Here is a 26,963-nt window from a genome sequence, read left to right as displayed (position 1 = left end):
CATTTAGGCTCCTCCACTGACAAATCTGGGAATAATACAACTCTCAGGTCACTTTTGTTATTCTTTTCAATATGGAAATGGTATGGGCAGTTTTGCTACGAGTGAAGGGAACCTCTTCTGAGGATCCCTGTGGAGCAGGCTGGTTTGAAACACGTGGGAAGGAATGAGGTGTAACCAAAACTGGACAATTTTCTGTGCATGCCATAATAGCTGTTTACCTGTCTGTTGTTCATTCTCCATGGCCATGGCAGCAGCTTGGATGAAACCAACTCACTGGGTGAGTGGTTAGAGGAGGGACTTGTCTGAATAACTTCTCACCAGTGGGAGCTGTGGTTGCGTGGGCTGATTCTCACAGGGCAAAACTGGCTGGCTTCTGTACAGCCCCTTTGGGCCAAGTTAGTTGTCCTTTAAGGAGAAAAAACAAGATCTTTTTTGGTGTACTGCTGAAAATACAGAACTGTCAATCTTGCTCTGCAAGAGTAGAGAAGGAAGGAAAGGTTTGCAGGTCAGGAATGCCCATGTAATAGGCTGAAAAACTGGGAACTGTACTCCTAGGTCCCTACATGGCTACATCTGTCAGGGAAAAATCTTACCTAAGAAACTACTGCTGTATCAGAAACAACAGAGCTGGGCTTCCATTTTGATTGTTCTAGAAATTGCTGTTTGATGTTTTTTTTTAATATTATCCTTCAAATGCTTTCCTTGAACGTACTAAATTAAAATTTACAGAGGCATGCAGTCTGTTGACAACTGCTAAAATCCATGTCTGGTTAGAGAGACCATCAACCCATTTGGACTTTGAGATCCAGTAACCTAGATCCAGTAAAATGCATGTGCATAATCTGCTGCCTCCCTTTCTTGCCCTCACTGGAGCTACCTGTGCTGCTGTTAAGGCATTAGATCTTAAGACATCTTCTTTATTTTGAGCCTCCCCTTTATTTTCAGTGTTTTGTTCCCTAGCATACGTTAGGTGTATGTTAGCAGAGAATACTTGCATTCTGGTGGCAATTTGTGTGTTCTTTTTTTTTGTATTTCAGTGTACTTTTACCCACCCTGAGCGCTCAGAGCTCAGGTTTCAATGTGTTATTTGTTGATTTTTGTTCACTCCAGACTTTTCCCTCCACCCACTCACTTCCTCTCACAAATGTTTCCTCATTTCACCACTTTTTCACACCCATTTCTAGCACAGGGTTGCCTCCCACTGTGGGCAGGCTCAGCACTTCATCTACCTCAGCACTTCATCTACTGTTCACCTCTGCATGAGATGGGTGACAGATCCAGGTGTGAGGGGAGGAGCAGAGGGAAGAGAAGGTGTTTGTCCATGTCAGGGGAAAGGCACAGTGGCAGGGAGAGGAGGTCTGGGTGCAGGTGTATTTTTGGGCTGCAGGACCAAAGGCATATAAGCAGGGTGGGTGTATGGGTGGAGGGAGTGAAGGTAAAGAGTGCAGGTGGTTTTATGTGTGTGCTCTTGATGGGGCACAGCACAACCTCTGTGTGTGAATAGCTGGGAGACAGCTGGGCATGCTGGGCTGGGACCTCTGAGTTTTGAGGAAGGTGCATCTCCAGACCACAAAGCAGCCTGGCCAGAGGCCCTCAGCAAAGCACAGGCAGCTGAGGTGGCACTTGTGATAGCTCCAATTTTAATGTGCAACTTTGTTCTGTCTGCCTTTTATTTTTAACAAAAGGTTTCTCACCTCCCCTTGGACAGCACCAATTTCTTAAACCACAAGGAGTGCATCTGGCAGCTTACAACCTGTTAAAAAGAGGAAAATATACCATGATGAAAATAGCATGTCTGTAGTTTTAAATTAGGTAAGGGCTAAAATTAGTAGGAACAGGCCTGTCTGTGTCTGTACAAACCAGTAGAGAATTAACATTCATCTGATGCTGAGCAAGGCAAGCAGAGGTTTGCAGCTCACACTTCCTTCGCCTTGTCCCACTCCTGTCCTTGCAGCTTCGCTTCCCCGCAGGGCTCAGTCACCAGTTAGCAGAAAGCTGTGCACATACCACTAACCTTGTGCCAATACTGAGTGCTACTTTCAGCACTGTGAAGTGTTAGCAACAGCCAGAGCATTTTTGCCACACTCCTTTAATTTCTTTGCTCAGCTGCTGTGAGTGCAGCTTTGGATGCATCATGCTAAGGTCAGAGCCCTGGATGCCTGAGTCCCATGCTGGGGCCCGGATCCACCCACCATTTCCTCGGTGAGATAGGAGCCCCCAAGACACTTGTTTTCTCTTCCCAGCTGTGGTTTACTTTCCTCTTCTGTAATTGTGTTTCTGTTAACAGGGCCGCAGTAAAAAACAGTTGCTGAATTATTTACCTCACTAGAATAACTCTCGGGTGGTTTGGCTCTTTGCAGACTATTTTTCATCTCACACCTTCATGTCGTTTTCATTCGCAGCGTGACCCATGCAAACAGGTTTATTGGTGCAAGCTAAAGTGTGCAGCAGACTGGTGGGGTGATGTGTTTGAGGGAGGGAGAACAGCCAGAGCCTTCACCTCTCCCCCTCCTTCCCTGGGAACTGCCGTGCTAGGCCCTGTGCCCACTGCCTAAGTCAGACTCCTGGGAGTGAATATTCTTCCCCCCCTAGCATATCCAGAGGAATCAGAGGTCACTTGGAAATCAAAATTAAACAATGCCCTAGTGCAGCTTTGAAAAGTTTACTCAAAGGGCTGGCGTTGCTCCAGTGCGGTGAAACTGGTGACCTCCCTCCCATAACAGCACCAGAGAGGACTCTGGTTTGGCTCTCAGTGGCCAGAGGTGGCTGCTGAGCTTCACCCTGGGTGGTAGGGCTGGATTCCCACTCCTTGCACCATGCTCCCAACCAGAGTATGCACAGTGCAAAACCAGGGAGGGCTGGACTGCATCAGGCTCGTTGCTTCCCAGAAACCTCTTCAGGGGTTGTAGTGGAAGCTTGTGAAGTGTCCAGGCTGCTTCAGGCAAGGGACAGGGACCATCCCCAAATAGGAAAAGGCACAGAAGACCTGGACTTGGCTTGTTTCCCTGAGTTATGCCTCCTGTGAGCTATCCCATGGAGGGACAACTGGAAGCTGTCTCTGCAGGACTCATCCAGCAGCATGCTCCTGGCAGAGGACAGCTATGTGATACATGATTTATGTTCCATCAACTCTGTGTCTTGACAGAGACAGGGGACAGAGTGTGATGGGGAGTATCTCTGTGGTCTGCAATCTCCATGATTTGGGTTTCCATGGTGGTTTGTCTGGATCAGTCAACAAAACTCATAGATAAAAACTAGAAGCCCAATTCCCAGGACTCTTCTGGCAATCCCAGAACTGAGGAGAGCAGATGCTCCATTACTCCTGTGAATCCTAACTCTCACTGCAGGACTTGCTGATGACTAAACTCCATCTTCTGTGCTTTAGTGGGTATGTCAAGTATCCTGCTTACACTGAAGCATTTCTTACATTAAGAAATATTTACTGTCCATGTTAGTGTTCTCTTAGTGTATTCTGAGTATCACAGATATGACTGGCAATGGCCTACTGGAATCCCTCAAATGTGAATGAAGAAGCCACTCCCATCTCTATTTAAGGACTGGGACCATGTTTCTTTCCCAGGATTACTGCCTTGAAAGGAGATGGTTTTAGGAGTGCCTCCAAGCTGCAAATCTTATACCAGGACTTCTTGTGCCAAGGATTCACAGCTGATACATCCTGGTTACTGGTATTACTATAACTGCATTTAATGAGCAAAACCTGCTTTAGGTCCACTTGCACCCATTCTAGGTCTGCTGCTACCCCCTCTGCATGTCTGGACATGACATGAATCACAACACCTCTAAAATACATTTATGCATTGAGGTATAAATGTACCTAAAACCTGTAACTGCTGTTCATACCAAAAAAAAAGCCTTTCAAACTTTGTGCGGTTCTGTTCGGTCTGTCATCTGTTTTATTAAAAACTAAACTACCTGATGTGAGGAGCACTTGGTGGATGTACTCAGAACTCTTGTTCTGTGGGAAAAGGCCTCCTGTGTGGGGACTGTGTCACCCCATGTGCTTTTGCACAGGGCTCCCAGATTACATAGCTGGCACAGGAGCAGTAAATTCTTCCTCCTGCAATGCCAGTCAGTTAGAGGAAGGAAGAAAGGAGAGCAGGGGCCCAGAAAGACAGTACTATGTTCAAGTGAGCACGTAGAAAAGGACTGATCCTGATAACCTTGAGTGCCTGCTGAGCCCACTGGCTGGAGCACTTATCCAGAGCCCTTGGAGAGGACCATCTGATCCAAGGCAAACAGATCATGCCCTATCAGCACATTGCCCAGTGCTGCATGGGTTTGGAGCTGTTCCTGGGAAGTTTTCATAGACTTGAATATAGTTATTTGCATGTTGAACAGTGTCTCGGCTTTTCCTCTTCCTCTTAGCTCTGTTGGGCACTGCTGTACAAGTGTCTGCAAGGGAAGTTGTGTTCTCAGTCAGTGCCCAAATTGGTGTAACTTCCCCTGGACAGTGGCTCCCAGAACTGCAACCCTGTCTGCAGTAGCCCTGCTGGGGAAGGGGAAGAGCAGAGGCTGCTCTGCAGGGGGACTTTGGTGAGGAACTTCCCCTGTGTTTGTTCTCCTCCCCTAGTTCCTCATGCATGAGATGATCCGAGTCCTCATGTTCCCCGTCAGGTGACATTCACCAGCTGGGGTTTCTGCAACAGGGGATGCTCATGTCCACTTGAGGGGAGCCGTGGGCTTCCTGTGAAATGCACTGTGGAAATAACAGCATGCACCCCACCCACATTACTGCCCCTGTGTCCTGCATGCCTCAGCCTCTCTTCAGCCCTGCTGCTGGGAGAGCTTTGGGGGGCAGTTAGAGGTGTCCTTGCTTCTGGGGGAAACCAGAGCCAGCCCCTGCTGGCCCTGCCTGCTGGGGTTCAGCACAAGGAGCCCTTTCACTCCCCTCTGATGGGAGCTGCAGCACCTGCTCAAGTCCAGGGAGACAGGAGGGAGGTGAGCCATGTTTCTGCCCCCAGTGCCCTGCCTGCAGCCATGGCAGTGCCCCCCAAGCCTTGGTCCAAGGGCAGGAGGTGGTAGTTCACACCCAACTCTGACCCACCCACTTGCCAAGCTGGTCTTCTTTCAAAGTTGCTCCGTATCTGCTTTACCCTCTTCTGCAGGATGGAGCCCAGACCAATATTCAGGCTTTGCTGTGTTCCCTCAAGGTTTGGCCTACTCACTCTCTGTCAGCCAGTTGTGGGTGTGTTCTAAATATTTGTTTAGTTCATCCTTCTCATATGTGCTGAATAGTTTCTGAGCTGGAAGAGCTGGCAGAGCATTGGCCTGGGAACAAATTAAGCTACCCCCTCTTGCTATGTTTTTACTTTGTTTTGTTTTCTTTCCTGCACTGTTTTGTTGGGCTCCAATACTGTGAATTTCACTGACATGAATAAAACACTGACAATTTCCCCAGTGGATCTCAGCAGGATCAGAACTCTTTGGAGATGAAAGCATATCAGATTGTGTGAAAGACATCTTTTCAGAGGTCACTGAAATTTGGTCCCTTGTTCCAGAGCCTCCTTTTACCTTAGACACTAATATTGCACGTGCAGTAGGTGAATTTAGGTTCCAGCCCCATGAGAAGATACACTAGTTAATACAGAGAACTTTAGAAATTGTCCTTACTCTCTCTGATGTAATTTTTATCCCTTGAGTGTACAGAGATTAAAAGATAGTTGATGAGCATACTAAACATTCATTGCACATTTCTCTTCCAGTATCCAGCTGACCTCAAATCTAGAATGAAATGAATTTGCATTTGTTTCTAAAAGTATCTTATTTTGTGAATCAAAATGTCAACACATTTGAAAATGGTCCCACATGAGACATTTGTATCTCTTGGAGTCTAAATTGCTGGATCAATGTCCCATTAATACTAAGGGTGTTTAAAGGACAAATTCTCTGCCTACTGCAGTGAAAATTTACCCCGAGGTATGACATTTCACCTGCCACTGAGTATAAGACTGTTGAATATAATGGACCGGAATAGCAAGATCTGCACATGCTGCTAGCAAAAATGGGTGAGCAGCAGATCCCATTACAGAAACCTTCCTCTTTTTTTTTTTTCCTCCTCCTTTTTCAGATATTTAAACTTGCATGCTCTTTGCAGCCTAAATTGCTTCACTATTCAGAAGCTGGGTACAGTTTAGTCATGTAACATATGAGTGGATAAAGAGATCCCCAAAAATCTTCCACTCAAAAAGATGCAAGGAAATGAGAGCACCTGGGTGCACGCAAGGTCTTATGGCACAAAGCCTGGCTCCAGCCAGAGCACGGAGCTATGAGCCCCATCACATGCTGTCCTGGTGGCAGCTCTGCTGATAGACAGGGCTTTGCCACAGCTCATCCCTGCCCTTACCAGGGCTCTGTTCTGGGGGAGCAGAGGACAGTTGGCAAGTCTCAACCCCCTCCTCCTCACATGAAATACAGAGACAACTGGACAGAGCTATCAGCAAACTAAAGCACTGCAAATCCTCTGAAGCCAGGGGCCCAGTGAAGCTGAGCCTCAGGCCAGGCATGTTTACCCGAGGAAGTGCCAGCATAGCCCAGGAGAACATACCAGAAAATTGCACCACACTGTCCCTCCCTTGCACTGCCACAGAAGCCAGATGCCAGGATGGAAAAGCACCAGGAGACGAATAAAAAAGCTTCAAGTGCCAGAGAGCCCTGCTCAGCCCTACCTTCTGCTGCAGGCCATCTATGCTTCCCAGCATTCCCTGGTCTCCTGCCAATTCCCATCAACAGCTGTGGTTTGTGGTTGTAATGCTCAGCATTTGTCTCCTCTTTCTCCTAGCAGACCTGCCCAAAAGCTGGATGTGCAGCATGTAGCAGTTCAAAAGTCCCAGGACTCCCAGAATTGGCCTCTAAGCATGAAAACAAATCTTTCTTTACTCCTTTATCTTCTCCAAGGCCTGAGACATTTTAAGTGTGGGTTTGTAAGGCTTCTGGGCCCTTCTGATGGCATTTGTGAGGAAAGGTTACATAACACAGTGCTTTATAATACATAATTTTCATTCTTTTAAAGAACAAGAAAGTGCCAGCAGTAAACCTAAAGCTGGATTGCCAGCCCAGAAGCAGCCTGCTTACTGCATTTAGCAGATGAAATGTTCTTCACTCCATCATGCTTATTCCCAGTTTCTGTGTCTGTGTATTGCTGTTGAGGCTGCAGCTTGGGCAGGAGCGGCTCCAAGATGTTAGCAAGTGTCTGTTAGGAATCCCACTCCCTGTTTCAGGAGGCCCCAGAAGTTCATTAGATGTTTAATAGCTTCCAGCCACTGCTGTGCTGGATGGACCTGAACTGGTGACCGAGGGGGGAAAGGTTCTCTCACACATTTACAAACCCTGAGGCATCTGCTCCCCAGACACAAATTTGTCTAATTCCCCTAAACCACTGATGATCTGCCCTGAAATGATACTCCCATTCCCTTAGGAAATCCCTTGGGTTGATATCAAGTAGATAGTTATTTTTGGATTCTTTCCCAGAGAGAGTGCACTGTATTGCTCTGAACCCTACACACCAAATAAATATATCATCCTACTGTAGTAAAGGTTCAAAAAGTTTTATTGAAGGGGAAACAGATTATTAATAATTAAGGGTAGTTCACTGTATTGGTTTTGAGCCAAGTAAAGCTAATAGAGCTTTTTTTTTAGAGCAGAGATAAACGTGTATAATATTGAGACTGAATTGATTGCAGCATTTAATGCAACATAAAGTCAATTAATGAATTTCAAGGGTTAACTCTGCATTAAAGTGAAACATGAAGCCCACAAGCAATGTATTAAGCATTTTTAAAGATTAGCAAAAGCAGACAAACAAAAAACAAATCCACCCCTTTTTGATTAGTAAATGCTTGTATTTTTTTTCTTCTTGAGGGAGAAACTCATATTACCAATTTTACTTCTTTTATCCTAAAGCTCTGGGTTATTATATGTATGTGTGTACTTTTCCCTCAGCCCCTTTTAGTATACAATAAAGCCTTTACAAGAAGGTGATCAGTGATTAATTCTAACAAAATCCTCCTACATCTCCCTGCAATATTCTCAGGATGGACAGGAGTGTAGAGGGAACAGTATTGGAAAACACTTTTGTAAGAAAGGCTCTAAATGTGGAGAGTTCTAAACTGCTTTGTGTTTGGACCACCCCATGTTGTTCACTGTCTACCCAACTACAATTTCTTAATTTAAAAGTATATTTTCTATTTCTCTGCAATATCAGAAGAACATGACATGGAAAAGAGAAAGCAGAATCACTGGGTGATTAGCTGTACTAATGAGGATGAGGAAGGTTTTAAAACATTCTGCACTGAACAATTTCAATGTTTATCACAGAATAAACCTGCAGCCATTCCTTTTCACTGACAGACATTATATTGTAATGTTGTCCCTTTGCAGCCTTTCCCAAACCATCCAGTTCTTCTGAAACCTTTGTCCAAGTCCTAATATGACATGAGGTCTTTTTCTGCACCATGGTCTCCTACTCTCTGCCTTCTTTCTTGGTAGCCATTCAGTCTTCCAATAGGCACACATGGCCCTCTTTGCCATCTGGCCACATTCAGGTCCTGAGTGCAGCCCCCTCTGCACTAAACCCAGGCTTGTCACACTCAGCTGCAAAACCTTTCACAAGCTCAGGGGCAGAGTCTGTCATCCGAGCAGCAGCGTGTTGTGCCTTAGGACAGAAGTGACCCCATTAAAACCATTTAGAAGCATGCACACTTATGACTGGCTCACTGCCCTTATGCCTCTCCTTGCTCTCACATGGTTCCCCAGGCCCTCTCACATCCCTGCTTAAGCTGGTCTTCTTTGGGCAAACCACAGAAATGTTGTATTCTCTACACTGCCCCTACCAGCCTGTTAAAGTAAAATTCAACTGATAAACAATTTAAGATTAAAATAATAATGGCAACTTAATGGGAGCATGAAGGAGGAGGTACCATTTGTCTTTTTTTAGAAGAGAAGAAAATAGAATTGAAAAATAGAGTCCTGTGAACACTGTAACTAATGAATTGTAATTTTCTCATGATTTGCACTCCGTGTGGCCTGCATTTCCCACTGGATCTTTTTCAGTGCAAAACTTCTCTGCTCCTCCCTGTTTTCAGCTCCCTCCTTCTCTGCTAAGTTCTCAGTGCTTCCACTGCAGCTCCCCTGGTGTCTCTCTTACATCTTGCCAGTCAGGCAGGAGATGACCCAAGCAGGTTAACTGGGCAGTATACACGTGTGTTGAGTATCAGCACCACAAACCTGATTTCCAGGGGAGTGCAGGCTGTGTGTCCTGGGACAGGAAGAATGGCTACCTGGCATAGGCCAGGGGCTCACAGGCAACCTGGAAAACAACTCAGAGTGATCAGCCTCTGTGTGCATAACTGCGTGTGCAGCCTCTGCACTGCATAACACATGACTGTGTGAGACACTGCTGCTCCAGCTTTTGTGCCCAGGTTTGTTGATTTAGGACTAGCTTGGTTGTAGAAAGTGTGTACAGCAGATCTCAGCACTTGTGTTTTCCTCTCATTTACAACTTAGTCTGCAAGCTGCTGAGAGCAGGAATTGCACCCGTGGTTTTTTAAGGCATTGTACAAATATTTCCAATTTAGCTTTTTGCATATGAAATTACTAAAGTTTAATGGCATCATTTTAGGCACTTAGAAGTTTTCAGAATGGGAGGTACCACTGCCAGGCTTCGTAGCCTTCTTGCTTAAAGTCATATGAAAAGTCTGAGGTCAGAAATATGGTCTAAGCTTCAGAGTTACAGCCTAGCACCTCACAAGAAAAGACTATTTTGCTTCTTTCAGGTTTTTAGCTTGTTCACTGTCTGAGACAGGAATCATTTATAATCGGGAGAATATGAGCATGCATTTAAAAAGTCCCACTGGTTTGTGATGCAATCCTGCAGAGGTGGTGTGGTCATGGGGAAAGCTGTCTAGTCTGATCATTAACATAATAGGTACCTAAGCTGTGACTCCAGGAACCCAGATGTCTCAGATGGGACTGAATCCAGATTGCTATAAACAGGCAGAGAATGTTTCCCAGCTCATGCATGGGGTTTATCAGCTGGACATAAAAAGTATCATCTTTTAATCAATTGGGAAAACTCAGAATAAGTTTAAGCAATTACAATGTGCAATACCAGCTTTACTGTCTTTTCTTGCTAACTGAATATTAAACAGCTGTATCTGGTGCTATATTTAGCCCTAGGTGCCATATTCCTGCTCAGGAAAAAGGAAGAGAAAGACGTCTGGTGTGCAGTGTTACAGTTCTTCAGCAGAGGAAGTGTTTAAGTGCCTGCCTACATGCTTTGTTTCATGGAAGTGTTCATCTGCACCCAGTCTGTCTCTCACAGATTACAGCACAGGAAAGTCCTGGCTTTCCATTTCCTCTGCTAGCAAACTCTTCCTTGCAGCTAGAGGGACTTGTGCTTGTGGGACCAGTAAGGACTCTATTTCTGTCCCTCGAGCTACCCAGGCATCTTAAAATGATGACATCTTAATTGTGCTCAAAGATTTTGCTTCATAACCCAAACATGCCTACCATGAGGGTGATGGGTGACTGGGAATTTCTTATCCCACAGAAAAAGAGTGCTACCTAACTACTGCATATGAGCTCATGGGAGAACCTGCAGGAAAATATGTGTACTGATGAGAAAAGGGCTTCTTCAAAGTTCTTTACATTCAGCAATTTGTTACACTAAAATCATATTAATGTCTGCTGCTCTTTGGAGCATATTGATGGCATTGTGAAACGGCAGAAGTATAAAGGTATACAACAGATGACTGCATCAAAACAGTGTAATTTTAAAGAGGTAGATGCAGTCAGTGAGTTAGTAACTAAATCATAGTCTATTTTTTCTCTCATTATTCAGTAGCCTTGTACTCAATATCACTTAGATCATACACAAAGATAAATTTGGTTTATAGAAGTTCAAGTGAATGCTGCAGAACCAGTTGAGGTTTTAATTTACTAAATTGAATTCTAGTTTTCAGATGGGACCAACCAGTCAGGTCCTTTCAAACTGAAATAGTGGTACAAGGGCAGAACAGCAGCAACAGTGACACTGCAGTGCTGTGAGGTGCTGAGCCCCTCAGCTCGTGGTTGTACCACTGGAGCTCAAGGAACAATCCTATGGGGTGCAGCCTGAGATGCTGTCCTTGCTTGTGTCTTGCCCAGCAGTGCTTAACACTGTTCCATGAAGTCCATGTTTACTCACTGAATTTTTTAATTGTCCCCTGAGATTGGTGCTCTGCAGAGCCCTTCCCTGAGGTGCTTTCATTAAGTTACCTATTTCCCCAACAGAAGATTGCAACTTCCCCTGTGATGTGAAGAGGAAACTAAGAATAGCTGTAGCAGAGGAAACAGCTGAGGCAAAGTGAAATGGTCTCTTGACAACATCCCTTGGTAACACCTAGACACAGCCCCAAAAACACTTATGAGCCAAATGCTGTTCTGAGGGCTTCTAATAACAAATTAATTAAGCACTTTGGGGAAAAAGAAAAAAAAAAAATCACCAATAAACAAAATCCCTGCAATGATTACATCATGACAAAGGATGGGATCAAAGTAAAACACTAGTCTCATGCTCCTGAGGTAAGCAGAAATCTCAATGAGATCAATGAATATTTGTTTCCATCAGGGCAGCACAACTGTGTCAAAAATTCCCAAATCAAACCTAAACAAAAAACTGGGTTCTCTTCCAGAGAGTCATGAGACAGTTTAACTCTCTGGGACATTGTCTTCCCTGTTCTCTGAAACATTGATTCTGTCCATTACCTGAATACTACTATGCTGCTGATCTGAAAAATTCAGCAGGGAAGAGAAGAAAAGATAATGTTTGTGAGAAAGTTCCAGTTCAGATATATATTTTATTTCCTCCTGTGGTCCTGGGGGTTTACTTTGTTTAATAAACTGGCTTGACTGGGGCTAAAGGGAGGTCAAGTGAAACTCTGCCACTCTACACCACCTGATTTGCAGCCTCTTCTGACTTGGTGAAGCCCTCACTTTTAAGTAGCACTGACTGCTACTCAGAGTGAATAAATACAGTGACATTTAGGAGTTTACAGAGACATTTAGGAGTTTTGCTGGAGAAAGGCACCTCTCAAATAAGCAAAGGTGATGGCCCAGCACCTGCTGAGGTGATCACAGCTTTTCCACTGCCCCAAGCACAGACACACAGGTGCATCTGGGACTTTTCCTCCACTGAGTGCTGTAAGCTCAGAAGTGCAGTCTGTGGCCATGACCTCCTAAACTTGGTGATGCTGGATTATCTCAGTTGCTTAGCAGGCCTCTTCCCTTGCCAGTGTGCTACCAGCATAGCTTCACCACTGCAGCTACTCAAAGGCTTGTCAGTGCAATGGAGTCCATGTGGAGATCACTGAAGAAATTCTGTATTTCACAAACTTTTATAAGCAGCTTAAAGATCTCAGAGTCTAATACTGTGTTCTGCTCTATTCTGCAGCAGGTCTACTACTCTAATTTATCTTTCTATTTTCCTGTAGAGATAAAACATGATTAAAATAGCTGCAGTTCCTCTTTCCACCTTCCTCTATGCTTACTGGTCTGTAATCTTCTTCTAATGCAGGCTTAACACCTGACATTTTCTCTTTTTCCTTCCTTTTTCTTCCCTGTCTCTCGTATAGATGAGCTATATTTTTGAGGTAAGGCAGCAAAATGTGAAAATGTGAAAAAAAGAGCTTTATTTTGTAAAATCTCCATTATTCTTGATCATAGTACAACTGACATGGCACTGAACCTTCCTGTGTTATTTTACCTAAGGAAGTGTTCATTAATTGAGAGCATGCTGTGTGTTTTAGCTGAGGCTCCCCCCACGAAAGGGAGCTGATCACAGGAGGAACAACTGCATCACCAGATGAGCAAACTGTGAAATAATCTTGGACCTTGTAATGGCAGAAGAGGAGATGACTGATGCAATTAGTCACGTGAAGTGACTGGGGCATTGCATGAGGAAATGACAGGATTTCACCAGGCCTGTCAGGGTAAAAAGATTGAACTCCAGAAGCATTTCAGTTTTCCCACTTGCCACCCAAATATCAAAATGACCTTTTTTTTGAGGGGGGGGGGGGGGAGGCATTCTGAGACTGTGAGTGCCTGTGTCCATGCAAGTATAAAACATTCTAACTCTGGCATGACAGTATCTGGAAGCACTTCAGGGATCCTTATGAAGTGATTTGACCTTGGCTTTTTGTTTTGTCTGCATTTCTGGAAATTTATGTAGATTGTTCATGTTTTGTTACAACTGTTTATATTCTGAAGAGCGACATTCATATCAGAGGATTTGTACTATCTAAGTGAAAGCCCTGGAGGACTCTGTGGTATAAATGTGACTGCCTCTGCACTCTACTACTGTGGCACTTGAGAATGTGGGGAAATCCAGGCAGGGGAGGGCAAAACCTGACGCTGGTTTTATCTGAACTGAAAGGTTCTATGAGCCACAACCCTAACAAGGCAGCCCTGCAAAGCTGCATTTCTTCCATTCTTCACATTTTCCATAAGAAATTTCATCTTTAACCATTTCTTTAAAAGAATAATCTTTAGCCATAGGATGTTTACTTTCTATTTTCATCCATGTAATGGAAGAGCTATTGCTGTCCTCCCCCCTAGAACAAACAAGGCTGCTGTCAGTGGTCAGGGCACTCTATTGTCCCTGCAGAGTACACATGGCACAGGGTGATGGTCACTTCTTTTTCCCTTTGGACTCTCTCCCCTAGGCTACCATTAGGTTGAAAAGCAACCCAAGTATTCCAACACTGCATGGCACCTAAGGGCAGCTTTGCTCCTGTGGCTTTACTTGTCCATCTGGCCATCCGTATATAAAGTCAAGTCATCTTTTGTCACTGATATATACACACAGATATGCAATACAAATACATCCAAGAGTAATTTTAGAGCTTATTAATCTCTTCTTAATGAAAATGCTCTGATCTGTTTCCTTTCCTGTCAGATATACCTACCTGGCACCAACTATCTAACGAAATCCTCAGGCATTTAGCAGCATAGGAACGGTCATGTTCTGTTACCACTCTTTTATTCTATATACTAACCAAAAAATATAGTCTTTAATTCTGTTTTATTGTTGTTGTTTTGGGGGTTTGTTTTTTTGGGGGAGAGTTTTAATATTTATTGCAGTGATAACCTGGTAAAATAATTTTGCATTCAGAAGAAGCAATTAAGAAATTAAAAGTTAAGGCAGAACTAAAAGAAAATTGCTGGGTTTTTTAGTCATACAGCATTTTCCACAGTGTTCAATGATTTTTTATGCTTCAATTATTATGTGGGATGTGGATGTCTGAGTGTGCAACTGCTGTTAAAGCACCAGTGATGCTCAGCATCTGGGCATTCTTGTACTTATTAAAGATGTGAGATCCAAATCAAAGGTATCTTACAATTTTGGAGAACACTAAGGACTCTATATTATGATAAACCTGATCATGGTTTCAGTAGGAAATTTTCTTTGTCTAACCCCACCCTGCCAAGCCCCAAGTGCTTTATAATGTTATGAGCAACAACAACTGCTCATCCCTGAGGCTGGTTGTGTGTGTGCTCTTTAGTTCTGTGCAGAAGGACAGAGCTCTGTAGTACAACAGGTGAGACTCCTGGTTTCTATTAACCCCAAATGGTAACAAGTCCAACATTAATTCAGAGCACAGTCCTGCTTCCCTTGAATGCAGTTCAGTGGAACCTGGATCATCTCCTTCCTGGCACACAGCCCTGTAAAGCCCTGTAGACTTTAGAGAAGATGAGGATGTGGTGCCCCATCTCAGGAAGGAGTGTGCATCGATTCACACCTCAAAATTTGTATCCACTGCAAAAAAATCCTTTCTGTGGCAGAAGTGAAAAGCCATGTCAAGCATTTGTTCAGCCACTACACAAATCGCACGCAGGCAGAACTGGAACTTCCGTCATTCTGCTGAAGGTGCTGCTGTGAAAATCTTTTCTCATACCTTCTTTGACATCTCCTCTGCTTGCTCCAGTCTGTACAAACCTCCCAGAGCCTCCAGAGCTTGTCTGAGCACTCCCTTCTCCCTGCTCAGGTGAAGGCAGTGGGCAGGTATGTGGTGCACCAGCCCTGGTCTTGCCTGACTGCCACCCAAGGACCAAAACTGTGGTGATTTCCTTTGAGTTCACCAAACAGGTTTTGCAGCTGAACTGTACTCACAAATTGCTTCCTTCATATCCCAGGATACTCTTTTAGCTAGAATACTTTAAAGTTATTATAATCAAACCATATATCTTGAATCCTAATAAGTTAAAGACAAACTAAGTTTATCAGATTAAGTTGACATATATGTAGGTATGATAATAAAAAGAGAATTACATTGACATATAAATAAATCTCTGAGCTATTTTCCATTTTTGTGCTTTCTCAGTGAGCTTAGGAGTACCTGATATTCGCTAATATTTGTCACTTAACAAACTGCTATCAGGCTTTGAAGAGGAACTAGTAGAAGTGGTTGGACTGTGAGGTGGTTGGTTTGTCTCTTTCAGACTGAGAAATACCCTTTGATTAGAGCTGTGTTGATAATGGAGGGTGCAAGTTTTGCACTGCCTGGCTGCCGCTCAGTCTCTGAACCTCTCCCAGTGCAGCGTCACTGAACGAGAGTTGAAGCGCCCTTGGTGTCAGAACAGCTCAATGTGAAGGCCAGGAGAGACTTCACTGCAAAATTTAGAAACGCATTGTGTAGATTCCAGGTTACTTTAAGAAAAAAAAAAAAAACACAAACAAACAAAAAAACAAAACGGCAAAACAACTTTTAATTGTTTTCTTTCTAAGTAGGTCTACATGGAATTTTACTAAAGCAGCAAGCCCTGAAACAAGGTACTTGTGCAATCCTTCTGCTTTGGCAAATTTATGCACAGCAGGAGAAGGAGTTCAGGGTGTGCTTTGTCCCTGTGTGAGGATACCAAAATCCAGGGTGAGATATAGAAGGTGAAACCTTCATAAAATCATAGAATCACAGAATACGCTGTTGGAAGAGACCCATAAGGAAGATTGAGTCCAAATCCTGGCCCTGCACAGAAAGCCCATAATTAAGTCCACGGAATGTTCTTAAAATATGTTTTTGTGTTTGTAGTCATTTAGAATTATTTATGCTGGAGAAGACCTTTCAGATCATTGAGCCCATTCATAAGCCCATAACAAGGTCACCACTAAACCACAACCCCAAGTGCCACATTTACATGTATATTAAACTCCTCCAGTGATGGCAACTCCACCACTTTTATGGGCAGCCTGTTCCAACGCTTACAACCCTTTCTAAGAGGAATTTTTCTTCCTCAATTTCCAATCTAAACCTTCCCTGATGCAACTTGAGGCCATTTCCTCTTGTCCTGTCTCTTGTCACTGGGGAGAAGAGACCGACCCCCACCAGCTCCTGTCAGGGAGCTGTAGAAAGCCATAAGATGTCTCCTGAGGTTCCTTTTCTCCAGGATAAATGACCCCATAACCCCATGTGGGGTTTTTGTGATTTTTCAACATATTTTGTGTGTCTTTTGCATTTTCGCGGAGATGGAGGTGGAAAGCATTCCAGGATCAACCTGAGCGCAATGGTATGGGGTTCTGGCAGTGCTCACTGACGGATGGAACTTTCCACATTTTTTTAATAATTATTTATTTATTTGTACTTTGATCCACCTGGCAAGACATTTCTGAACGGTTTTGAGTCATCAGCCCCACTTTTCCCAGAAAAGGAGCACCCCATCTCCCTTCCCAACCTGGCTCTGCCAACTGCAGACACTTCAGTCCCCTAGCCCGGCCCTAGAAAAACCCCAGACCCACACAGCGGCTCAAGCACCGATGGCTAACGCTGATTGCTGTATTTAATAAGCTGTGCCGGGGGCTGCAGGAGGACAGCGGCCCCTTTAAGGGGCTGCCCCATTCGCCGCCTCACCCGCCTGCCCGCCCGCCTCTCTTTCGCTCCCCCGCCCGTGCCCGAGACACTGGGAGTCGAAGCAGGTGCATGCGCAGTGCGCTGGCGGCCGGGCGCGCTTGCGCAGTCACCTGCTGCTGGCCGCCCCCCCCGGTACATCCGGGTCAGCGCACGCCCGCCCGCACGGCCGGTGCCCGCGGTGCTGTGCGGCCGCTCCCCCCCCCCCCCCGCTCCCCCCCCTCCCCGCGCGCGCTCCCGCCGCCCGCGCGCGCTCCTGGCGCGCTCCCGCCACCCGCGCGCGCCGCTCCGTCGCTGCTCCGGCCGAGCGGGGGAGGCGGCGGCTCCGCTCCCGGTCCCGCTCCCGGTCCCGCTCCGGATCCCGGTCCCGCATCGCCGCGCGCCGGGCGGCTCGGTGAGTGCCGGGAGGGCGGGAGGGGCCGGGCGGGGCGCTCGCCGCTGCATCCCTCGCGTTCCCTCGGCGCCGGCGGCGCGACCCCCGCCCCGTTCCCGCGGGGCCCCCGCTCCCCGCCCGGCTCCAGCTGTTGCTCTCCCCGCTCCCTCAGCGCTTCGCAACTTCTCCCGTCCCGCCGCCGCTTCCCCCCGCACGCCGAGCAGGGGCCCCAGGGCGCGGGGAAAGCGGCGGCCGCTGCTCCCTTCGCGGGGAACCACGCGGGTCACCGGGGACCGGCCGCCCTGCCCTGGGCTTCCCCGGCGGCTCCTGCCCCCCGTGGCGGGCACTGGGTCTGGTTCGCGCCCGGTGCGGGTGCGGGCGCGGGCGGCTCCCCGGGATGCAGGTAGTGCGGCGGGATGCGGGATGGAGTGACAGGATTCATGGATAACGGGAGGAGAGAGCTCCTGGAGGGACATCTGCAGTCCTTCGGAGTGCGGCTGAACATGCAGCGGGTTAAGCGGATACAGGCATTTGGAATACAGTGCCAAATTTGTCATGGTTGGGGTGTATCCTGCAGGTTTGTGTGCAGCCCTGTGATGCTGGGGCTCTAATTCCAGGTGGGGTTAAGGTGAATTTGGAGTCTGTAACAAAAGAGTGTTGTTTCTAACCTATTCATTATAAACCCGATAAAATGAAATTTTAATTCCATTATAATTTTCTCCCATGTAATTCAATGATAAGGATGCCTGCAACTTAATTTATTGTTACTTTTTAATCTGGTGTCATATCTCACTTGGTAAAAAAATACAAGAAGTTTATTCACAGAAACATTTGAGACCCTGAGGAAAGCAAGAGACTGTGTGTTATGAAGGTTTTTGAAGTTTTTTTTCTCTATCTGTTCTATAGCATCAGCATCCTGGATCCAAATGTCAGCAACAGTGTGACAGCTGTCATACTGCTGTGATAGTGGAGTATTACTAACATTTAAAATCTGTCATTCTGAGTTTCTGGTAACATAATATGGAAATACAAGTATACATTAGCATGTATGTTAATCTTCAAACCAGTAAAGCATTTTCTAGATTAATCTGATAATCTGAATTCTTCCTTATCACTATTTGTAGTGGGAAAAATTGCAAAGTCTCTTTTGCTCAAATTCTCCCCCCCCCCTCACTGACGTAGAATTTTCTTTCTTTGTGCTCTGCTTGGACTTTAAATGCAGCTTTTAGTTAATCAGCATTTTCTGTTGTAGGTTGTGTGTTGGGCAGCCTGAGATTACTGTTGTCAAAGTTGGAACATGGGTTCAAACTTAAAAGCCTCCCCCTGACAAATATCTTTGTTCAGCAAGGTGTGTTGTTTTGCAGAATATATCTTTGGTTCTGTGTGGCAGGCTTAACAGCAAAATCCTAAACCACATGAATAAGATACTGCTGTTACATGAAGTTGGATTGTTTCTTGCCTGGCATACAGAGAGTATTCTATTGTTGAAACAGAAGCTTTGAGTAGGAGAGAAGATAGCTTTTTATCCCAGTCAGACTTGTCAGATTTGTTATTGCATATATTAGCTGTCTGAGAGCAGGGGCTGTGAAAGAAGTGATCCCAGGATTGTTTTAAAATATCCCTGTCAAGAAGTCCCATGATTATATGAAAGTAAGGAATGAATTTGATCCCATCTGTATACAAGTTCCATTTGTCATCAGGTGCTCTAGATTTTCTTCCTTGTTTGCAGTTTAGCTGGGGCCACCTGAGGGGACAGATTATAGAAGAGTTTGTCTTCTGAAAGTCCCTGCCTCTTCCTGTGACAACCTTCCCTGCTCTGGCTGTGGAAACCTGGTGTCAGCCAGTTCTCTTCTTGCATACAAAACTATCCTGTCCCTTTATCTGGGTTTTGTGTGAGTCTTTCTCTTGATAAAGAGAAAAAAGGAATCCATTTTTTATTGTGTCTGTCAGTAGTTATATATATTTCCAGAAGAATCAATCGTTAAATTAATTGAATGCAGTAGTTTGAAGACACTAATGGGGGCACCTTAAGGTATCTGTCACCAGACCTCTAACAGTGCTTACTAAACACTTGGAATTAATACTGTAAAGAGACAGAAGGGCAGGGAATATTTGTATTGCAAACTACTGAATTATTGAGTAACACAGTAACAGAAATTGTCTCTGTCATTTGGAAAAGCATATGTAGGGGCCACTTTGGATTTCTGCAGCTGCCTTGGCATGGTAAACATAAATGCAGATTTTTTTTCCTCTCGCTGTGTATCTTGGAGAATACAGACATGCAAACAGCCTGCAGTCCTCTTTTTCTTGTTCCTGCCTGCCAGCTGGGGGCATAGATGGAACCAATGCATGTCTTGATGTAGTGGAGACAGGCAAAATTAAAGCCTGTGTGCAAGGAGTTGGATTAGTTTTTTAAGCAGGTTTCTGTGTGGCTTTTGTAGTTCATTTGGTTGGTGGTTTTTAGGAAATGATGGTACTAGTGCAAGTCAAGGTTGTCACCTTTGCCTGTCCTACCTACAGGCTTGTTCTCTTTAATGATACCAAGAGTTTCTGTCTTTGATGTAGATCGGCCTAAGTTGACAAGAATGACTCCTGTTCGTTAAGGTAATGTTAACTACCCTGAAGTACATTACAAATCAGTTTTATGAGACACGTTCATTGTAAAAATGTTTGAAAATATATCTTCAAAGCTGAAATATTTTGAGTGTTGTCAAACTGCATCTCATGGATTATCAGCTGTCAAGCAAATGTGCTACAGGCAAGGCATGCAGCTCATGTGGATATATGTGCTGAATCCACACAAGGCTTGAATGTCAGTGCCCACTCCTGTGCTTAGAACCAGGATGCAGAGAGTCATCCTGGTGGTCATTTTGATCCAACTGAATCCCTCCAGTCTGTCAACGTGGCTTCAGAGGTGAAGGGAGTGTGGGGACTGGGGATATGAAGGCAGCTCTGCTTGGATTGGAAAGAGTTAAGCACTGGGGATCCTGAAGCATTGGCTCTGCTTACTAGCTGTGGCACCTGAAACATGTGCATCAGTTAGGCAGGGTAAGAGTTATTTCAAATAATTTTCCAGCTTTTAATGTTGGCCACTTGTACCATTTGATGTCTTTTCTACTCCCATTTGTTTGCATTTATTGAGAGCACTTTAAGTAAATGGATGGTCTTCTTGCACACCTCTTAAATTTTCCTCTATTATTAATCTTTGACTATATAAACTTTACTAAGGAGTATCAGTATTTTCTTCCTTGTGATCGTGGAAAATTTAACACCTCTACCCAGTGTAGAGAAATCTGCATTTCTCTTCATGTTTACAAAGACAGGGACTTAGTTGATTGCCTTTAATTTCAGGATCTCTTATAAAATCACCTCAGTTTCCCCCGTCTGTGATTCAGGAATGTTCTCTCGAGTGCCACAAGTTGGCTGCTGCAGCTGGCAGAGTGTTTCCAACTGTCTAAAATTTGCTGAGAGCAATAGGCTCTTACACAGGCACTGTTTAACATTTACAGTTCCAGTGCTTACTGGGGATACATGTATTGCAATCATATAAACAGCAGAGCTTAACAGAAACCAATGACAAACAATGAGCAGTTTTAGAATTGACTAGGTAAAGCTGAAAGTATTTTTAGCTGCAGCACTTTCTCCTGTGTTCCCCATCCCCTGTGGTTTTAATTGCATTCTGCTTTTTAGAAATGGCAATTTGTCCTCCCTGTCACGTGAAAGCCTGATGTACAGAGAGTACCTTCACTGTGGAAACAGTGAGACTAGTTACTGGCAAAGCATAATTGAAAGGTGTAAGGAAAATGATACATTCTTTGGCCTTTCACTCCTGATCACTTGAATTTCAGGATAGTTGTAAGACAGTCATGGTTGTGAGGTAAGGACTGACCCTGTCCTGCTCAGTACGTTTATGTGGCTTATGAACTCAGGTCTGTTGTTATAACCTTTGTTGTCTGGTTATGCTCCCCTCTCCATTTACTGTTGCTCTTGAATATGGTGATATTGATGAAATGTTTAGGAATTGATTTCTGACAATGTTAATGTTGTTCATGTAATTGATTTGTAAAAGTATTTTTGGTTCCAGACTTATTATCTTTGAATGTTCTTTAGGATTGCTTTTTCAGCCCCTAGAAAAAGAATTTTTATGATTCTAGTACCTAGACTAATGTCAATACCTAAAGTGTTGACTAATTTGTGTGTGTTGGGAAAGGCTGTTTTTTACCTTCTTTGCACTAACGTAAAGTTCTGATGCTGCATTTGGGGAATGGTATCTGACTGACCAAACCTGACTTTTTTTTTTTTCTACTACATGTAATCATTGCAGGACTGTAGGAAAAACTGGGGACTAAATATCTCTGAAATGAGGAGATGGTAGTTATGTACAATCTTCAGGTGTGTAAAAACTAGTTTTCTGTAATAATGTTTGTATGGGAGGATATATTTTTATTCTTCTACTCCTGTTCAGTGAAAATGCTGTATGGTTTGTGGTCTTGATTACTAAGGGTTGGACTGATTCTCTGGCTTATATCTACAGTGCTTGGGATTCCCAGGTGGTCCCTGTGCAAATAGTGTGACTGGGTCTGGGACAGCTTAGCTTGTGAGATTTGAGTGCTTTCAGTTTGGTGTGGCTGTAGCTACAGAAATAGCTTGCCTTGCAAAACAGGCCTTCTGTCTGCCACCCACACCAAAACCTAAAGCTTGATCCTGTAGGCAAGTTAATACGTTTATCTGGGAGGCTGATTCCATCAGCAAATGCTTTACCTGAAATTGGTGTCCACCAGGCAAAAAAAAAAATCTTATATTGGTAATCACTTTATATATAAGAAAGTGCAGCAGAACACTGTCCTAGATACATTTTTAAAAGCACTTTTTACTTCAGACTACAGGGCTTAAATGTTCCGTGGTAGCAGGAGGCAGTTCTGTGAGCAGAACTGTTTAACTGGCGTAGTTCAAAAGACTCTTAAATTCAGCCAAGAGGCAATTCTGGTTCTCCTTCAGTCCTAGATGATTAAATTAAATGGAGTGTTAGCGTGAGTAACTTTTTCTGGTGTACTACACAAGGTAATAGATGAGTTCCTAGGAGCCCTAGTTGTAAATTAGATGACTGGAAAGCCCCGTTTCTGTGTCTAGTGGCTGTAGCAGTTGAATAACTTCAAAAGTTGGATCTAATTGCGTATTCTCCTAGTCAGGTGTGGCACTGGATGATGGCTCCTTCTCCTTTTTATTACAGCAGTCTTGAGGGTAACATCCTCAGGGAAACGGATTTCTTGCCTTTTTGTGTTGCACAACAAAGGTGTTTGTTTCAGCCTCTGATGTACAAATCAGTTTGACCCTCCATTGAATAATAATAAAAAAAAAAACCACCAAAAACCAGACAGTCTTCTGAATTCTAGCACTGTTATTCTGAGGGGAAAAAAAGCTATAAGAATTAATAAGAAATACAATCATAGCAGAGTTTTTTGTTATTTTGTGGGTGTTTGGGGGTTTTTTTGGGTGTTTTTTTGGGGGGAGATGGGTTTGTTGTTGTTTAAACAGAACCTTCCTGTTTAGTGTCCTTGAAAATGAAAATTCTTAAGCAAAATGCATTCTGGGCATTAAAAGACAGTTAATTTCTTGTTGTATTTTCTCCTTTTATGTGCTGAGACATATGGTTACTTGAAACCGTTCCCTTCAAAGGTGGAAGTGAAATAAGTAACCACTAGACTCCATGAGGCTTCATTTCAAAGATAAAATTGCTGACCTTTTACATAAATGCAGATCATACAGACAAGAGAGAGCATTGTGTAAGGGTTGCTTATGGAAGCAGTTAATTGATTTGGAGTTTAGATTTCCTGCTTCTGTGTGAGGAGATGTGGATTTGTCAGCTGAATGTGCAATTGAATTGTATGGTGGTTTGAAATTTTTTGCTATGGCTACTTTGCTTGTTCCCATGTATATCTGACTAAAGTAATGTTCTCCTAAGCACTAAAATAGTAAATGCTTTATCTGTTCTTACCTTTGCATCTCAGAGTTCAGAACTAATTAATTCAGAAATAATTTCTTAGCAGGAGTAACAGAATAGCATAATCTAGTTGAAGAACCTTGAAGTTTGGAGGGCAATCCTACAAGAACTTTCAAGTAGTATAACAAAGCCCAAGTTGTTTTCTTATCTCTTCTGAAGTTTATGGTTTTAGGTGTTCAAAATTTTTATGGGGAAATTCACCATTATTCTGTAACTCTGGCTTCTTAATAAATGTGGGGTAGAATTGTGTCCCAGTAGGAAACTCACTGTAGTTGTGACTGGCAGTAGAGTCTAGTAAATGGCAGTGTAAGACACTATTGATTAAGACCTAATATTTTGAATGTGACATAATATTGATGTTAATATTGTGTCAGGTTTTCAAAGGAATTTCAGTCAAACTACTTCAGTAACTGCCAAAAGTGAAGCTTGGGAACAGATGTTGTAATGGGAGTCTTAAAATTTGACAGCTCTTCAAATAACTCTAGTGTGCCTCTGCTTTAGAGCAGAGTGTTTTTGCAGGGCTGATGCCTCTAGCTTTGCTTTTCTTCCTGTTCCTAGTCCAGAATGGGCCTCAGTTTGACCCCATTACAGTCCTATGAAAACTCATGCTCTAATAAACATGTATCCACGCATGGAAGAAGAAATGGGTTTGGATGGTGAGGAGAGATGGCAATTAACTAGGAGGAGGAGCAACTTGCTTTGAGTTGAAAGCAGGGAAGAATATGAATTAGGATCTGGGACTGAGTTAGGCCCAGGTTGATGATAATCTAGCAGAGAGGTTGGGTTGTGAGCTCTTTGGCTCTGTGGAAAGTATTGGTCAGTACTGAGGGAGTGTGTAGGAATGATGCTGCCTCTCACCCAGCATCTTGGGGACATCTAGGAAAATGAGGACTTGCTGGACAAAGAAAATACGTAAAAGAGAGCTGATGGGCAGGGAAAGGTGGACAGGAGTAGTAAGGGTAGAAGCCAGGATTTTGTAAAGAAGGCAGAGAGGTCTGTTGGACAAGGAATTCGTGAAGATTAAAGTAGAGTTAGAAAATCTGTAAGGAAGGGACTACAGTGAAATAAACAGAATTTTGTCCATTGCCATTAGTATCCAATGTGTCTTTACCACTTTAGCTTAATATGTATCTCTGAGTAGTAAAAATTGGTGTTGTGAGCAAATGGTTCTGATTCTGGTCATGAGCTATGTAGTTACAAGGATGAATTATCTGGGCTTATCTCTTGGTTAAGAATTTATACTATTCAGCTGCAAAGCAGTGCTCAAAAGTCCAGAAGTTGCACAGAGCAAGCAGCCAGGAATACATATTTGTAGGCCATTTCTTCCATTAGTACCTTGCTTCATTGCCCCAAGTGTCTGGTGCTAGTTCTGTCAACACACTGTTCAATAGTATGTCTTCATTGCTTTAGGCTGCACCATGTTCTTGCTAGATTGCTCCACAGAAGCACTTAATTTCCTCATGGACAGTGGTGCTGCTTTCTGTAAAGTTATTTATTATCAGAATGGTCTAGTGAGATGAGGAAGTAGTTTGCTTCCTATTTCACAGGGGGAGCGAAGGCACAGAGAAGTTCAGTTAGTTTTGCATGGTTAGAGATGACTGTAACCTGACTTTTTTTTGACTGCTTTACATATTGCAGTCACATCCCCATAGAACTTGCTACTTTTCTCTTACTAATATTCCCTTTTAATAATGAATTCTAACATCACACTTATTTCTTGTGTCTGTGGTCTCTTTGGGCATGTAGCTGCCCTCATCGAACCGGACAGCAAGGCCGTGCTCTAGATCCTGGTTGTTGCAGCAGCAGGACGTGGCCATTCAAAAAGGCAAAGTTGTTTCTAGTTTCTTCTTTTGTAACTATGTTGCTTGCTGAGAGAAATGAGGAAGTGTTAATTCCGGCATTGGGTGACTCTGGAGAGTTTGTACTCTGGTGTTGGTAGCTCCTTGAAGCATTTGGTATTGATGCATTCCTTCTCTGTGCTGTATTCACACAGCTCTGGGGCCAAACTGGCACATGTTGTGAAAAGACACCTACTTGGTGTTTAAGTGTTATGGAGAAGTTGAAGTGCTGTTGCAGCCTTATTAACAGAATTGTGGGCAATGAATTTCTCTGCTTCATGAGGAGGGAAGGAGGGATGAGCTGTTTTTTCTTTTTCAGGTGGGAGTCTCTCAGTTGTCCCCATTGCTCAACTTATCTGTTTAATTTGACAGACAGTTCTGTCCTGCTGTCTCCACTGCACTCATAAGTTCTTTCTGTTTGGAGACCCTTGTGGCTTCTTCAGTTTCTCTATAGAAATGAAACTGTATCAACCAAGGTAAGAGGTATAAAGCTGCTGTTTCTTCTGTCAGTAGAAGGAGTGGTAAACAAAGTTTTTGCTACCCTTTTGTGGTTTTTGACGGTTTGTTTTTGTGGGTTTTTAATTTTTTTATTTATTTTTATTTTGAATCATGCTCATCACTCAGTTTTTCTTGGAAGCTTCTTTTTCAAAGAGAAATACTATGAATTAAGTTCATTCTGGTTAGAAAACTATATAGTTAAAAAAAAAAGAGAAAAAAAGGAATAAGTGTTTATTCCTTGGTAAAGAAAAGACCAGTAGCCTCTGCTGCTAGAGTCATGGTGTTTTGCCTTTTCTTATGTTGGCTTATGTTCAGTTAATATTTGGCTGACCAGCTTTTCAGCTTGGAGGACTAGAAATACTTCTGCTATAGAATAAATTTACTGGAAATTTGCACTCTCTTTAAAGTGTGGCATTTATTGGTAGCAAATCTCTCTTCAGTCTTAGGTTAGAGAAGGGAATGATCATGGGAGTGCTTTTGATCTCAAGAGTCAGTCTGGGTTTCTTAGAAGCACAGCTGGCTTCTGATGTGATATTGGGAATGTGACAAACATTGGTCTTCAGACCTGAGGTACTTTCGTGTGGAAAGGGACACATAAACAAAGATTTTAAACAATTAGAACCCCAGGTGCTGTTTCTGGCCTTATGTAGGCTTTTTATGTGTTTAGTTATGTGATCTGTCAGCTCTGCCCACCTTTGCCTCTGTGGGCGGATTTATTCAGTTTAAGTCTCTCCAGTTCAAGTAAGAATTGTAGTGACACTTTATAAAAGAACATGAACTGCAACATGCTGAAGCACAGCTACGTGTGGGTGAGTCAGGAGAGAGCTGGAGTAGCAGCACTAGAAAGAAAAGGAAGTACAGTCATGATAAAACTTCATTTTAAAAGGGGGAAAAAAACAACCAACCTAATGAAAAAAAGCAAGTCAAAAGCCATCTGTCTTCAGAGGATGGAATGCAATAAAGTGATATAGTTTGTATCTTGGTTACTCTCTGTGTGCATAGAGTTTGAGTCTGTATAAATCTGTGACACCACACGTGCACCCATTGCTTGGTGTGTCTGCACACTGTGCAGGGAGTCAGCTGGATTGTGTCTCCAGACACTACTCAAGCAGGGCACTTTATATCTAAAGCAAATTTGAGCTGATGTAGAGCCCACACGTACTTTTAAGAAACTAATATTTTAATTGCTGGTCAAAATACTTCAGTAATTTTTAAGCCCCTATTTTGGTGTACAAGTGATACAGCCTTTGCTCATGTTCCATCTGTTGAGGGCAGGTCCTCCCAGCCAGGGGACAGGCATGCACACACTCCCTCATCAGGGCACTTTGTGTTGCTGACAGTTGTCAGGAAATAAAAAA

At 43.7% G+C, this 26,963-nt stretch overlaps 1 protein-coding gene across 7 annotated transcripts in view; it reads left to right on the top strand.

The window, feature by feature from the left end:
- Window positions 1–26,963, top strand: part of CYRIB (CYFIP related Rac1 interactor B) — a 97,078-nt gene that overhangs the window by 3,867 nt on the left and 66,248 nt on the right. The window contains exon 1 of one of the 7 annotated variants that reach the window (XM_077188990.1): window positions 17,061–17,289. The exons of 3 other annotated variants lie outside the window; for them this stretch is intronic. The gene's annotated coding sequence lies outside the window, so the exon portion shown is untranslated. Of the gene's footprint in view, window positions 1–17,060; window positions 17,290–26,963 lie in introns of those variants that run through there. 3 more of the 7 variants (XM_077188997.1, XM_077188974.1, XM_054642839.2) reach the window with 3 other exon arrangements.

Source organism: Agelaius phoeniceus, chromosome 1 (assembly GCF_051311805.1).
Source record: "Agelaius phoeniceus isolate bAgePho1 chromosome 1, bAgePho1.hap1, whole genome shotgun sequence".
NCBI lineage: Eukaryota > Metazoa > Chordata > Aves > Passeriformes > Icteridae > Agelaius > Agelaius phoeniceus.
Note: the sequence above shows the minus strand (reverse complement) of the source record. Positions and strands in the feature narration are given on the sequence as shown.